This window comes from Microcaecilia unicolor, chromosome 2, assembly GCF_901765095.1.
Source record: "Microcaecilia unicolor chromosome 2, aMicUni1.1, whole genome shotgun sequence".
Classification (NCBI taxonomy): Eukaryota; Metazoa; Chordata; class Amphibia; order Gymnophiona; family Siphonopidae; genus Microcaecilia; species Microcaecilia unicolor.
This window is the reverse complement of record NC_044032.1, coordinates 599,920,657-599,933,032: the sequence shown is the minus strand read 5'-3', so window position 1 is coordinate 599,933,032 and position 12,376 is coordinate 599,920,657. Positions and strand designations below refer to the sequence as shown.

The window sequence follows — 12,376 nt, the reverse complement described above, 5'->3', positions numbered from 1 at the left end:
GTAAATAAAATATATTTTTTATTTTTTTTTGCTTTAGGATAAAGTATTGTAGATGTGTTATATGTTTATAATAGAACATGTAAATAAGGTAATCTTTTTATTGGACTAATTTTAATACATTTTGACTAACTTTCGGAGAACAAAACCCCCTTCCTCAGGTCAGGATAGGATACTGTAACAGCGCTATACTGTACTGACCCGAGGACGGAGGTTTTGGCCTCTGAAAGCTAAGTGTATTAGTCCAATAAAATGGTATTATTTTACTTTCTATATTTGTTTTATTTCTATTTGTTAATTTGTAAAGTGGTGATTGGTACTTGTTAGTTATTTTCAAATTTACATCTGCTGTCTTTATATTTTGCACAGTACTAGGGGACAGTTTCTGTTTCTGTGGTGTTGCATTGTATGCAGAGTCTGGCATTGGGGGTTCAGTTTAATTTTTGTCTAAATAGAAAGTTTATGATTACTTATTCTATAGTGGATTAGGGTGTATCTGTGTTTGTGAAAAAGACATGGCTTTCAGTTGGCATTGACTGTGCAGGATCTACGATCTGTACTATTCTGTCTGGTTTCATTTTACAATAGGTGAATTGATGTTCTAGAGCTCACTGTAGTGTTTAAGATGCTTTCCTTTTCCTTGTGTGACTCATAGAAATGACTGCTTATGGTATGGTAGAATTGCTCTATAGGTCCTGAGTGTTTTGTATTCTCGGCATGCCTAGTACTGGATTTGGGGGGGGGTGTTAAAAAATGACCGGCCCCGGGTGTCAACTACCCTAGGTACGCCACTGCCCTGGAGGAAAGGAGAAACAGGGGTGATATGATACAGACGTTCAAATATTTGAAAGGTATTAATCCACAAACAAACCTTTTCCAGAGAGGGGAAGGCGGTAGAACGAGAGGACATGAAATGAGATTGAAGGGGGGCAGACTCAAGAAAAATGTCAGGAAGTATTTCTTCACAGAGAGAGCGGTGCATGCTTGGAATGCCCTCCCGCGGGAGGTGGTGGAAATGAAAACAGTAACGGAATTCAAACATGCGTGGGATAAACATAAAGGAATCCTGTTCAGAAGGAATGGATCCTCAGGAGCTTAGCAGAGATTGGGTGCCAGAGCAGGTGGTGGGAGGAGGGACTGGTGGTTGGGAGGCGGGGATTGTGCTGGGCAGACTTATACGGTCTGTGCCCTGAAGAGGACAGGTACAAATCAAGGTAGGATATACACAAAAAGTAGCACATATGAGTTTATCTTGTTGGGCAGACTGGATGGACCATGCAGGTCTTTTCCTGCCGTCATCTACTATGTTACTATGACTGAGTTCTGTGTGGGGGGGGGGGGGGAGGGGATGGGGGCTGATGTGGCATAAGGAGGCCCCAAAATGTGAGGCCCTAGTTGGCCACTCTTACTTACTCCTCCCTCTCCTCCCCTGTCTACACAAAGAGAACCCAGCATCTCAGTACTAACACTTTTCCTTCTTAAGAAAGAGATTGGATATTAACACTTTTACAGGATGCCATTTTGATTTGTGAGCTTCTTATACATTTGGAAAGTATGTGTAGTTTGAACTGCAAAGAAGACTCTATGCCCTTCTTCTCCTCCTGAAAGCAGTTTCCTCTTTCCTCAGACATTCAGATTGTCCTAAACGGGCCTCTTTCCTCTTCATTATCCCCATCTGCAACCATGAATGTTTATGCATTGGGAAATACAGCCATAGTTTCTAATGGCCCCAATGCTCAGAAGCAAATGCGGGTGCTAGAGGCCATTAGCGCCGGACTAGCACCTGCATTTGACACCGCACGATGCTCAGAGGCTGGGAGCACGGGAACCAATGAGCTCCAGGAAGCAGGGGCGTAGCCAGCTCTTGCAGAAGGAGGGGGCCAGAGCCCAAGGTAGGGTGGCACATTTTGGTCTGCCGCCACCACTGCAATTTAATACCTTGGCTACGGGGGGTCCCCAGCTCCCACCAGCTGAAGCCTTCAAACTTCAAATTTTAATCCAGCACTAGACTAGAGGGTACAGACTGTGTTACCTGCTGATTGTGACTCTGCTGATGTTGTTCTGGTGTGCACACCAGAGGTATAGCTACTTCCCCAAATGGATTTCTAACGGCACCGGCACCTATTTTTTACCAATCCATCATGCCTATACAGTGCACGTGTGCCTACACAGTCCACTCTCCGCTCCCCTTGGTGTCACAACCTGGCTACGCTTCTGGTGCAAACTGCTTCTCCCCCCCCCCCCCCCCCCCCGGTTGCTGAAACACTGCAATGTACTATAACCGGCAACTGGCACCTCTTCCTCCTCCTTCCCTCCTCCACTTCTGGCGTTCTGGGCATACGCTGAAGAGCTGTGCTTAATACACAACCCCTGAGCGCATGCACCAAGCACCACCCACCCCTTAACTCCCGAACAACTTCCTAATGCTCAGCGCTAACAGCGTGCCCTTATTTGCATCTCATTAGCATTGAGCATTAGGGAGTCATTCTGACATGCTTTTCTGGTGCTATTTCTCCAGCACTATTCAGTACAGTGCCGGAGTTTTGAGCATGGGGATAATATGCATTAAGGTGTGTTATTTTTCACAGGTTCTATGCTATGAAATGGGACCTAAGTTAGTAATAATGCATGCTAACATGGTAACACACTTAAATCCAGCCCTTAGGGCTTATAATGTTCAAACACTTCCTCCCCTCCTCTCCTGTCCATTCCACATAAGCCAGATTGGAAGTGGTAGAATCCTGTAAGCAGCACATTGCAGAATAAAAAAACAAAAACAAAAAAAAGACGCAATTAGTCGCATTGGCACTGTTATAGTCATGTGTTTTGTTATATATCCCGAAAGGCTACATTAGCAGTAAGATACTTGACTGCTAATAAATGAGGTGTGAAACACTTTAGATGTGTCACACTTTGAAGCAGAGAAATATTGAAAGGTACTGTGAAAATATTATCTCATCCTCCCAGATCTGCATTCATCCTGAGAGCCTAACGGTCCACCCTATTGGAAAGCATTTCCTCAACCTGAGGGAAGGACAGACAAGAAACAAAGGCCTTAAATATATTTACTATATTGCTATAGTTTCCATGTGTATATGGCTACAAAAAAAATCAACCCTTGGTTATGGACTGCACTTTCCATTGTCCTATAAGCTATAGATCATAATTATATATGGTCAATAAATCCCAATACATAAATAGAATTAAATAAATATATGCAAAGATAAGGAGCCAGAAAGGCGGCACTTACTAGCTAGCTCCCACTTGATGAAATAAAGCTTTCAGAAGTGACTGAATTATCCCCCTAATTCTGTACCAATTAGGTGTCATTTAAGCATGCAAAATCGACATTATGGCACCCAAAACCAGGTATGCACTAAGTGGTAAGGAGTTATTGGGTTGTGTACATTTAGGTGCCATAATAGGGGGTGTGTTTACTGAAGAGTGGGCAGCTGCTAGGTGGGACCAGCAACTGAGCACACACAGAAACATAGAAATATGATGGCAGATAAAGGGCAAATGGCCCATCCAGTCTGCCTATCCATTCCATCCACTATCTCATGTGCTTGTCCCATGCGTTTGCAAATTCAGATACAGTCTTTGTCTCCATCACCTCCTTCGGGAGGCTGTTCCACATATCCACCACCCTTCCAGTAAAAAAGGATTTCCTTACATTATTCCTCAGCCTGCAACTTTCAACGTCAGCCTATACCCTCTCATTGTTGACTTTTCTTTCAATTGAAATAGATTTGCCTCCTGTTCATTGTTGCATGAAGATATTTGCATGTCTCTTATCATATTCCCTCTTGCCTGCCTTTCTTCCAGAATGGTCTATTGAGGTATAAAGGTCCCCCTATACTTTAAGATGGAGACCACTGGCCAATTTTATAGCCATCCTCTGGACTGACTCCATTCTATATATGTCTTTTCGAAGGTGCAGTCTCCAGAATTGCACACAGATTTCTAAATGGAGCCTCACCAGAGACTTATGCAAGGATACTATCACCTCTTTTTTTCCTGCTGGACAGTCGCATTCTTCTGACTTTGGCTGTTGACTTTTCTACCTACTTAGTTACCTTAAGTTCATCAGCCTCGCTCCTGTTTTGTACACAGAAGTACTTCACCCCCTACACTGTACAGCTCCCTTGGATTTTTGCAGCCCAAGTACATGGCCCTGCATTTTTAGCATTGAATCTTACTTGCCAGTTTCTGGACCATTCTTCATGCAGAACATATTCTGTGAAGCGCACACCCCCATGATGCCGACGTAAACCCCCCAAATATCACCAATCTGAAGCTCACTGAGCTGGAATAATTGGTTTGGAGGCACGAGGCAGGGAGGAAAGAAGAAAACTGACAACTAATACACTTATTTAAAAAAAAAACCTGATCAATATTTGCCCAAGGAAATATAAACAGAAAGAAAACCCCATTTTCTGACTTCACAAGCCTGCATATCAGGAAATCACAGAAACGGGGGCATGTGCCTGTATGTTTATTTACATCCATTTTTCTACAGCATTCAAGCTGGCACACCTCTGCACCAGCCACCAGTGTAATTAGCAACAACCCTAGTTAATCTGGAATTTTCACTTTCTGCCAGTCCCTTGCCAGATATTTAGAGCTGATGTTCAACATTTTTGTTGCTCCGCTGCTGTCATGGGTAAGGTGAACCAGTGACAATGAAATGGAGCCAGGGCTCTCAATTATTATCAAAGCCTACCCTCACTTACAGCATAGTGAAAGTACAAGAAACAACCTTCACTGGAACAAAAAAAAAAATTGCCATTCTGAGTGGAGCATCAGGGAAAGCAAACGATAATTACAAATCACTAGGCTGCCAATGAGACTTCCTTAACGCTAACTTCGCTTTGAAAATTGTGCATTTGTCTGGAAGGTGAAAGAAGCTACCAGGCAGTAAATGAGCACCCAGGCTTGAATCATACACCTTCTGGTGTAGCTTTCTGTTCCCCAAGCCTTATAAAGGAGCAGTTTTGCTCTGCCTGTATATCTAGCAGTTGGCAGCACTATCAGGCTGTAATCAACCGTAATCGCTGCCGTCATTGTGCTTCTAATTACCCCAGTCCCAGAAAAGGAATGGCAGCACTAAAGCCCTTCCCAAAACATTAAAGTTTTCAGCTCTGCTTCTCCAAATTAGGTATTAAAATTAAAAAAAAAGAAAGAAAAACATAATTACTACCGGTAACCACCGAGGATTCAAAGTGAGTTAAAGGTCAATGTACAATATTCTTGGCAAGCTCTTTCCTTACACTCTCCAATAAAGATAACACAAGGATGGAGCTGGTTTGTAATTGCTACATTTATATAGAGATAAATATAAAGCCTTTCTTTGACCAAAGTTTTTAACCCAAAGATGTCTGCAAAAATTAAGCAACGATGCCTAAACTACAAATCTTACCACCTCTTCCTTCTTGAAAGACAGTTTTGTGTAAGCAGAAAAAGCAGTGTTCATTTTTCAAAGATGGGCTTTTTTTATTTTAGTTTCATTTGCAACACTGGGAAATAAGTCTATTTTGTATATCCGTCCTTTCAACCACCACAAGTCAAAACTGCCTCACTATAAGCATCCCAGAGATGCAAGTGCTCTGTCAGAAGAGACTTGGAATATAAATCTCTTTCACAGGGGCAATGTCTCCTTTTGTGCATACCATGACAGTAATGAACCTCCTAATGTGCATAACTCAAGCTCCAGACGAATTGCTTTCCGTCCGTGATCTAAGTGATTTTTCCCCCCATCAACAGGGTAAATGCAACTGTTGTATAATGTCAAGCTAACGACCACACATCTTTATTACGCCAGATCAATAATGAACTGCTGTTACTCCTGGTTCTTGTAACAACCAAGCAGTGGGTTTCATTATACCTACCATGCTTTTGCAGCAAAAGTTTAAATGGCAGGAGAGAAACTAAACAAACAAACAGACAGCTGCAGTGTGCAAATATAGGGAATCGAGCGCAACAGTCCCCAGCGTGTATACGATCCCCTAACTAGAAATCAAATATTAGCATGAATTCTGCTCCAGGAATCCACAGTCAAGTCATGACACACTCCACATGTAAGAAAAAATGAAAAAACGTACCTTTATTTACTCGATTTATCCCCCTACTTAGTGAATCTCGTCTGGATTTTCAGCAGAGAGAGAGAGAGCGGATAAATGAATGGACTAATGGAATGGAAGGATGGACAGACGAAAATGTGAGAGACACCAAAGGGATGAGGGTGAAAAGCACTGGTATTTCTCCGGTTTTGATTGTGAAGATTGATGAAGAGAGCTAGAGACGCCCCCTTAAAGCTGAACTCCACCTTATCCCAGCATCACATGGTGCACTGAGCTGTAGACCTCTTAGAGTCATCTACAAATAAATCACCTTTAAAATTACCCATCTGGGGGTGTGTTGCCTAGTAATTTTTTGAAAGAAATGCAATTAAGTGCAGAAGCAGAGTTTGAACTGAGAACAACTTCGGAGGGAGACAAGTCTAAGCTGCCTCTCCCAGACGTTCCTATAGTTTCGTTGCGGGTCAGCGCCATCGTGTGGTTAAAGGCTGCCCTGATTTCTCAAACATTATTTTCAGCTTGGTAGAAAGTTGTACTGGATACTCTGACTCGATAGATCCAATGTATCAGTAAGGACTTTCATCTAGGAGAAAAAAAAAGTAGCCATTTATGGTATTAAAGAGGGCCATTTTTTAATAAGTGCTTTGTTCCCTAGCAAGGTGTTGTAAATCAGATGCAGGGGTTGGTATAGTGGTGGGAGGTGGCTGAAACTGCAAATTTGGCAACACAGCATGGAGAATACACAAGGTCTTGCTCCAGTTCTATTTGTCAATGCTCTTAATCTCATGCACCAAAGAACAACCTTCTGCTTCTTGCTCCAAATCCTACTGTGAATAGGAAAGGAGGGGAGGAGGAGGAGACGGTGAGCCTGCAGTGGATAGAGCAACAACAACAAAAAAAAGAGGATTTTTGCTCCACAATCTGTTCCACTCAGAGAACAGGAGGAAAGAAGGGTGGGTGAGAGGTGAGGCTGGAACAGAGCTCAGCTGTAAGGAAAAAACTATGCTGATCTCTACATCAGCTCCTCTCCTGTCATTTTCAGAGGCCTTTTTCTTCAGAAAACAAAAGATATAGCTGCAAAGCACCTGGAAGCACAAAACAGCCCTGTTAAAAAAAAAAAAAAAGAAGAAATCATAGGAGCAAATGTATTAACATTTTGTAATTTGGTGTGTGATGCTGTGCATAGTGATAGTATCACTTGCACCACAGAAAAAGTCACCACAGACCAACACATGAGCCCTGCTCTCAGCATCTTACAACCACAAGAGACACCTGTGATGCAAGAAGTCCTTTGTGAGCACCTCTGTAGTTTTTTTTTTTTTACAACTACATTCAAGGCTGTTTGCATGGTATATACAGATACTTATTTGTACCTGAGGCAATGGAGCAGGGGCGTAGCCAGATGGGCAATTTTGGGTGGGCCTAAGCCTAAGGTGGATGGGCATGGAATTTGCCCCCCCCCCCACGGCCCCCCTCTGGTTTGCTCCTCTCCCCACCCCTCCTTGCCCACAAACCCCAAATATTAAATACTTGAGCTGGCGGGGATACCCAAACCCTGCCAGCTGAAGATTTCCTCCTCCTCCTCGAGCAGCCAGCACTCTTGCAAACGGCAGCCGGCAGCACTTGCCTCAAACTGATGCTGCTGCCAACAGGCCGTGCATGCTCAGCGCTTTTACATGTGTGAAAACTGAGGGTGTGCAGAAGGGCTGGTCTCAGCGTCAGCTCAAGGAAAGTGCTGCTGGCTGCCCAAGAAGAGAAAATCTTCAGCTGGCAAGGTTTGGGGATCCCAACCAGCCACAGCAAGAGTGTCACAATTTTGGATGGACCTGAGTCCAAAGTTGGTGGGCCCTGGCCCACCCAGGCCCACCTGTGGCTGCGCCACTGCAATGGAGGGTTAAGTGACTTGCCCAGAGTCACAAGGAATTGCAGTAGGAATTGAACCTAGTTTCCCCAGAATCACAGTCTGCTGCACTGACCACTAGGCCACTCCTGCACTCTCTTCTTCCTAGATACAAGGTGAACTCCAGAGTGGGGGGAATTTAACGGACGGCATATAGGATACAGCCTGGTCCTTCTTGGTGCAGTTCACAGCGCCTCCTCCTCCTTCTCTTGAGCCCCCTCTGAGTCCTTCCAGCTTCTACTGGGGCTCTCAATGCTTCCTTAGGGGTTTTTTTTTTTGGCCACCTGAGTCCTCCTTTATGTACAAACTGCCTGTTTTATGGATGTTGGGGTGCCACACAACATTTTTAAAAATATAGGGGTGCATTTTTGTGTGTATTAAGTAATATATGGAAATGAACAATAACATAAATGATCTGACAGAAGTTTGTAATATTTGCTGTAGAATCTGCTACTAGGGTAGTGGTTTGATCCTGGAATCCTTCCTTTTAATCTGTCCTCTAGTGGAATATAAAATGAATCTAGCCCACGTGCAGCGTTTGTGTTCTCCATGTGAAACTTACAGTTCATATACTCATGGAGAATGGCATGTTTCTGGATATAGGGTGTTGAAGATTTAAAAGAACTTAGGGGACCCTTGACTAAGCAGCAGTAAGTGTTCTGCATTAGCTTTGCTATTTTAGTGCTTTAAATTAATGGGTTTTTTTAATTAGGGGGAGGGGGCATGTCAGGCGCAAAGAATGGATGCGGAAGTGCTATTCAGTTTTACACAATGACAGCATCCTTCATATAGGCTCCTTTTATATGTCCTTATACTCCGATAAAAGTTTTATGGGCTACCAATGTTTTCTTGTTGGCCTTTCCCTGACACATTGCAGGCTTGCCTTACAATTACTGGAGAAAGTATTTTTTTTTAATGGAATCAATTCCCAATTGAGTTGCAGGTTGAAATGTCTTTGGAACAATATAAAATGAAGTTTAAAACTCTTTTTTTTCAGCAAGCATTTGGATTCGTCAGCTGACTTGGGTATAAATCACCGGAGGCTTGTAGGATTGTAGTGTGGGGATATATGGATCCTTGATTGATTGAATGAATTAATGAATGTGTCTTGTCCTATCATACTCTGGTGTTCTTTCATGTTTCTTAATATTCGATTGTAAACCACCCTGGCCTGTTGTAGAACTATATCAAATGTTTTAAATGTCTTAACAAGGGAGCCCTTGGCACCCCTCCCACCTCCTAAATAAGAGACAGTAAGGGCACCCAGAGTTAATTTCATTCAGTGGACACGAACTAATGCTAACATTAGCGCATGGCCAGAAATTCAACAAATGGAAATGTAGCTATTTTACAGCCATACTAGAAATGGGATTGGGAATTGATATACTGCCTTTCTGAGTTTTTTGCAACTACATTCAAAGCGGTTTACATATATTCAGGTACTTATTTTATACCAGGGGCAATGGAGGGTTAAGTGACTTGCCCAGAGTCACAAAGAGCTGCAGTGGGAAGTGAGCTCAGTTCCCCAGGATCAAAGTCAGCTGCACTAACCACTAGGCTACTCCTCCACTAGCAACATTCCATGTAGAAGTCTGCCCTTGCAGATCAGCAACGCGGCTGCGCAGGCTTCTGTTTCTGTGAGTCTGACTTCAGACTCACAGAAACAGAAGCCTGCACAGTCGTGTTGCTGATCTGCAAGGGCAGACTTCTACATGGAATGTTGTTAGTGGAATAGCAACATTCCATGTAGAATCTCAAATAGTAGCAACAGAATCTCAACATTCCATTTAGAATCTCAAATAGGGAAAGAGAAATGAGACTTGATATACCACCTTTCTGTGTTTTTTGCAAATACATTCAAAGCGGTTTACTTATATTCAGGTACTTATTTTGTACCAGGGGCAATGGAGGGTTAAGTGACTTGCCCAGAGTCACAAAGAGCTGCAGTGGGAATTGAACTCAGTTCCCCCAGGATCAAAGTCCACTGCACTAACCACTAGGCTACTCCTCCACAATGGGTTTAGCATGTGGAAAAGTCCCACATAAGGACACATTAAACCCATTTATTAGTGCTACCTAGTAAAAGGACCCCTTAAACACATTGGGGTCTATAGTCAGCTGGCGTCGCACAACATTTTACTCACCACAGCTGGCATTATTCATAGAAATTCAATGCTGGGCTTCGACATTGAATTTCCAGGTTTGAGGAGCTGGCTAAAGAATAGTGTGATTATTCAGTACTTAATTGGCTATGTGGCATCTCATAATGATACGCATTGACCTTGGCCAGTTAAGTGCCGAATATCGACACCTAACCAGCCAAATGCTGACTTCGCCCTCAGAATGCCTCAAAAATAGCCATCTTTTAGTTTGGCACTAACCAGTTAAGTCCAGCTTAAAATGACCAGTTACCCTGATCAAATGATTTAACCAGCCGGGAGCCAATTCTGACTGGTTACATCATTAAAATGGTTAACCCCATTAAAATTAATACATTGCTTTAAAGACATAAAGAGGGTTTATTTAGCAGTATTTCATGCATAAATACTGACATTTACACATGTAGACTGCATACATGTGGAAAAAGTGATTTCAGAAAGCTGCAGTTTACTGGTGGAGATATACACCATACAAACACGCATAGGAGCTGACTCTGTGGGTGCTTGAGCACCCCCAGTATTGAGAAAGTTGCTTGTATGTGTCCAGGGAGGGGTTATTTCCATTGGGCTTAGCTCCCCCAATAATTTTGAAAAGTTGGTTCCTATGCAGACATGTCAGTGGTGGATGTTGGAGGAGTGGTTTGGGCTGAGACAGCCCTGGGATTTGTAGTATGGAATGTTGCCACGATTTGGGTTTCTGCCAGATACTTGTGACCTGGCTTGGCCACTGTTTGGAAAACAGGATACTGGGCTAGATGGACCATTGGTCTGACCCAGTATGGCTACTCTTATGTTCATGGCTTGGGTGGAACAACAATCTACACATACATTAACCATTTTACAAAACATGTATATGAGAAAAAATTTCCCTGTTGAGTTTTGTCTCCTTAATCCTCCACTGTTTATTTCTCCCACCATAATTATAAACAATTAAAATTGCAGCCTCACTACTTAAGTCAGCTTCACTTATTCATATATTTATCAGTGGAGATTGAAAGCATGCAGAAATGTCAGTAGTGCATGGAGAAGGCGTGAAGTCCGTTTAAGTTGTGAGACTGCAATCAGCGTAAATCTTCCTTTCAGCTGAGCTCTGTTTGCTCCAACCTCACCCCTTAAACACCTTTCTTTCCTGCTGCTCCATGCATAAAACAAGAGGAGCAGAAAACCTGTTCTTTATTCTATCCACTGCAGGCTCACCCTCTCCTCCCCACCCTCCTTCCCTGTTCATTGTAGGATATGGAGAAAGAAGTAGGGGGTCTGCTCTTTGCTGAATGAGATTAAGAGCATCGGCAAACAAAACTGGAGCAAGACCTTATGTATCCTGCATGCTGTGTTGCCAAATCTGTAGCTTCAACACCACCAACCCTGCATCTGATTACAGCACCTTTCTTTCTAGGAAAAAAAAGACACCGGTTAAAAATGGCCCTCTTTAACACTTTAAATGGAGACCTTTTCTTTTTTTTTTTTTAAATCTTGATGAAGGTCCTTGCTGATAAATCATATACCTATTAAGTCAGAGCATCCTATGCAACTGTTTACCAAAGCTAAAATGTGGTTTTGAGAAATCAGAGCAGCCTTCAACCACAAGATGGCGCTGATTTAAAAAAAGAAACTAAATAACTCCCACCAGGAGAAGCAGCTTTAGACTTCTCTCCCTTCCAAGTTGGTGTCAGTCTCATTTCAAGCTATGCAGCTATACGTAATCGAATTTCTGTCAGAAATTATTAGACAGCATACCCACAGACAGGTAATTTAAAGGTGATGTGTTTATAAGATTGCTGTAAGAGATGTACAGCTCAGTGCACCATGTGATGCTTGGATAAGGTGGAGTTCAGCTTTAAGGGGGCGTCACTAGTTCTCTTCATCAATCTTCACCATCAGAGCCGGAGAAATAGCAGTGCTTGTCACTCTCATCCCTTTTGATTCTCTCACATTTCGTTTATCCATCTTTACATGCCATTAGTCCATTCGTTTATGAACTCATCTTCTCTGCTGAAAATCCAGACAAGATTCACTAAGTGGGAGGAAATCGAGTAAAGGTACGTTTCATTTTTCCTTACATGTATTAGAGTTTATTTTGTATTACTGTGGAGTGTTTCATGTCTGTCTGACAGTGTGGATTCCTGGAGTGTGGCGCTGACAGAATTTATTTATTTCCAATTGGTGTCAGAATTAATGCTAATATTTGATTGCTAGTCAGAGGATCATATTCACTCTTGGATCTGTTGCCTTTGATTCTTTAA

At 42.7% G+C, this 12,376-nt stretch overlaps 1 protein-coding gene across 1 annotated transcript in view; it reads right to left on the bottom strand.

The window, feature by feature from the left end:
• The window catches only part of NPY1R (neuropeptide Y receptor Y1), a 28,514-nt gene extending 22,290 nt beyond the window's left edge, over positions 1–6,224 (bottom strand). The window contains exon 1 of the mRNA XM_030191586.1: positions 6,099–6,224. The gene's annotated coding sequence lies outside the window, so the exon portion shown is untranslated. The remainder of the gene's footprint in view (positions 1–6,098) is intronic.
• Between the last annotated feature and the right edge of the window lie 6,152 nt (positions 6,225–12,376).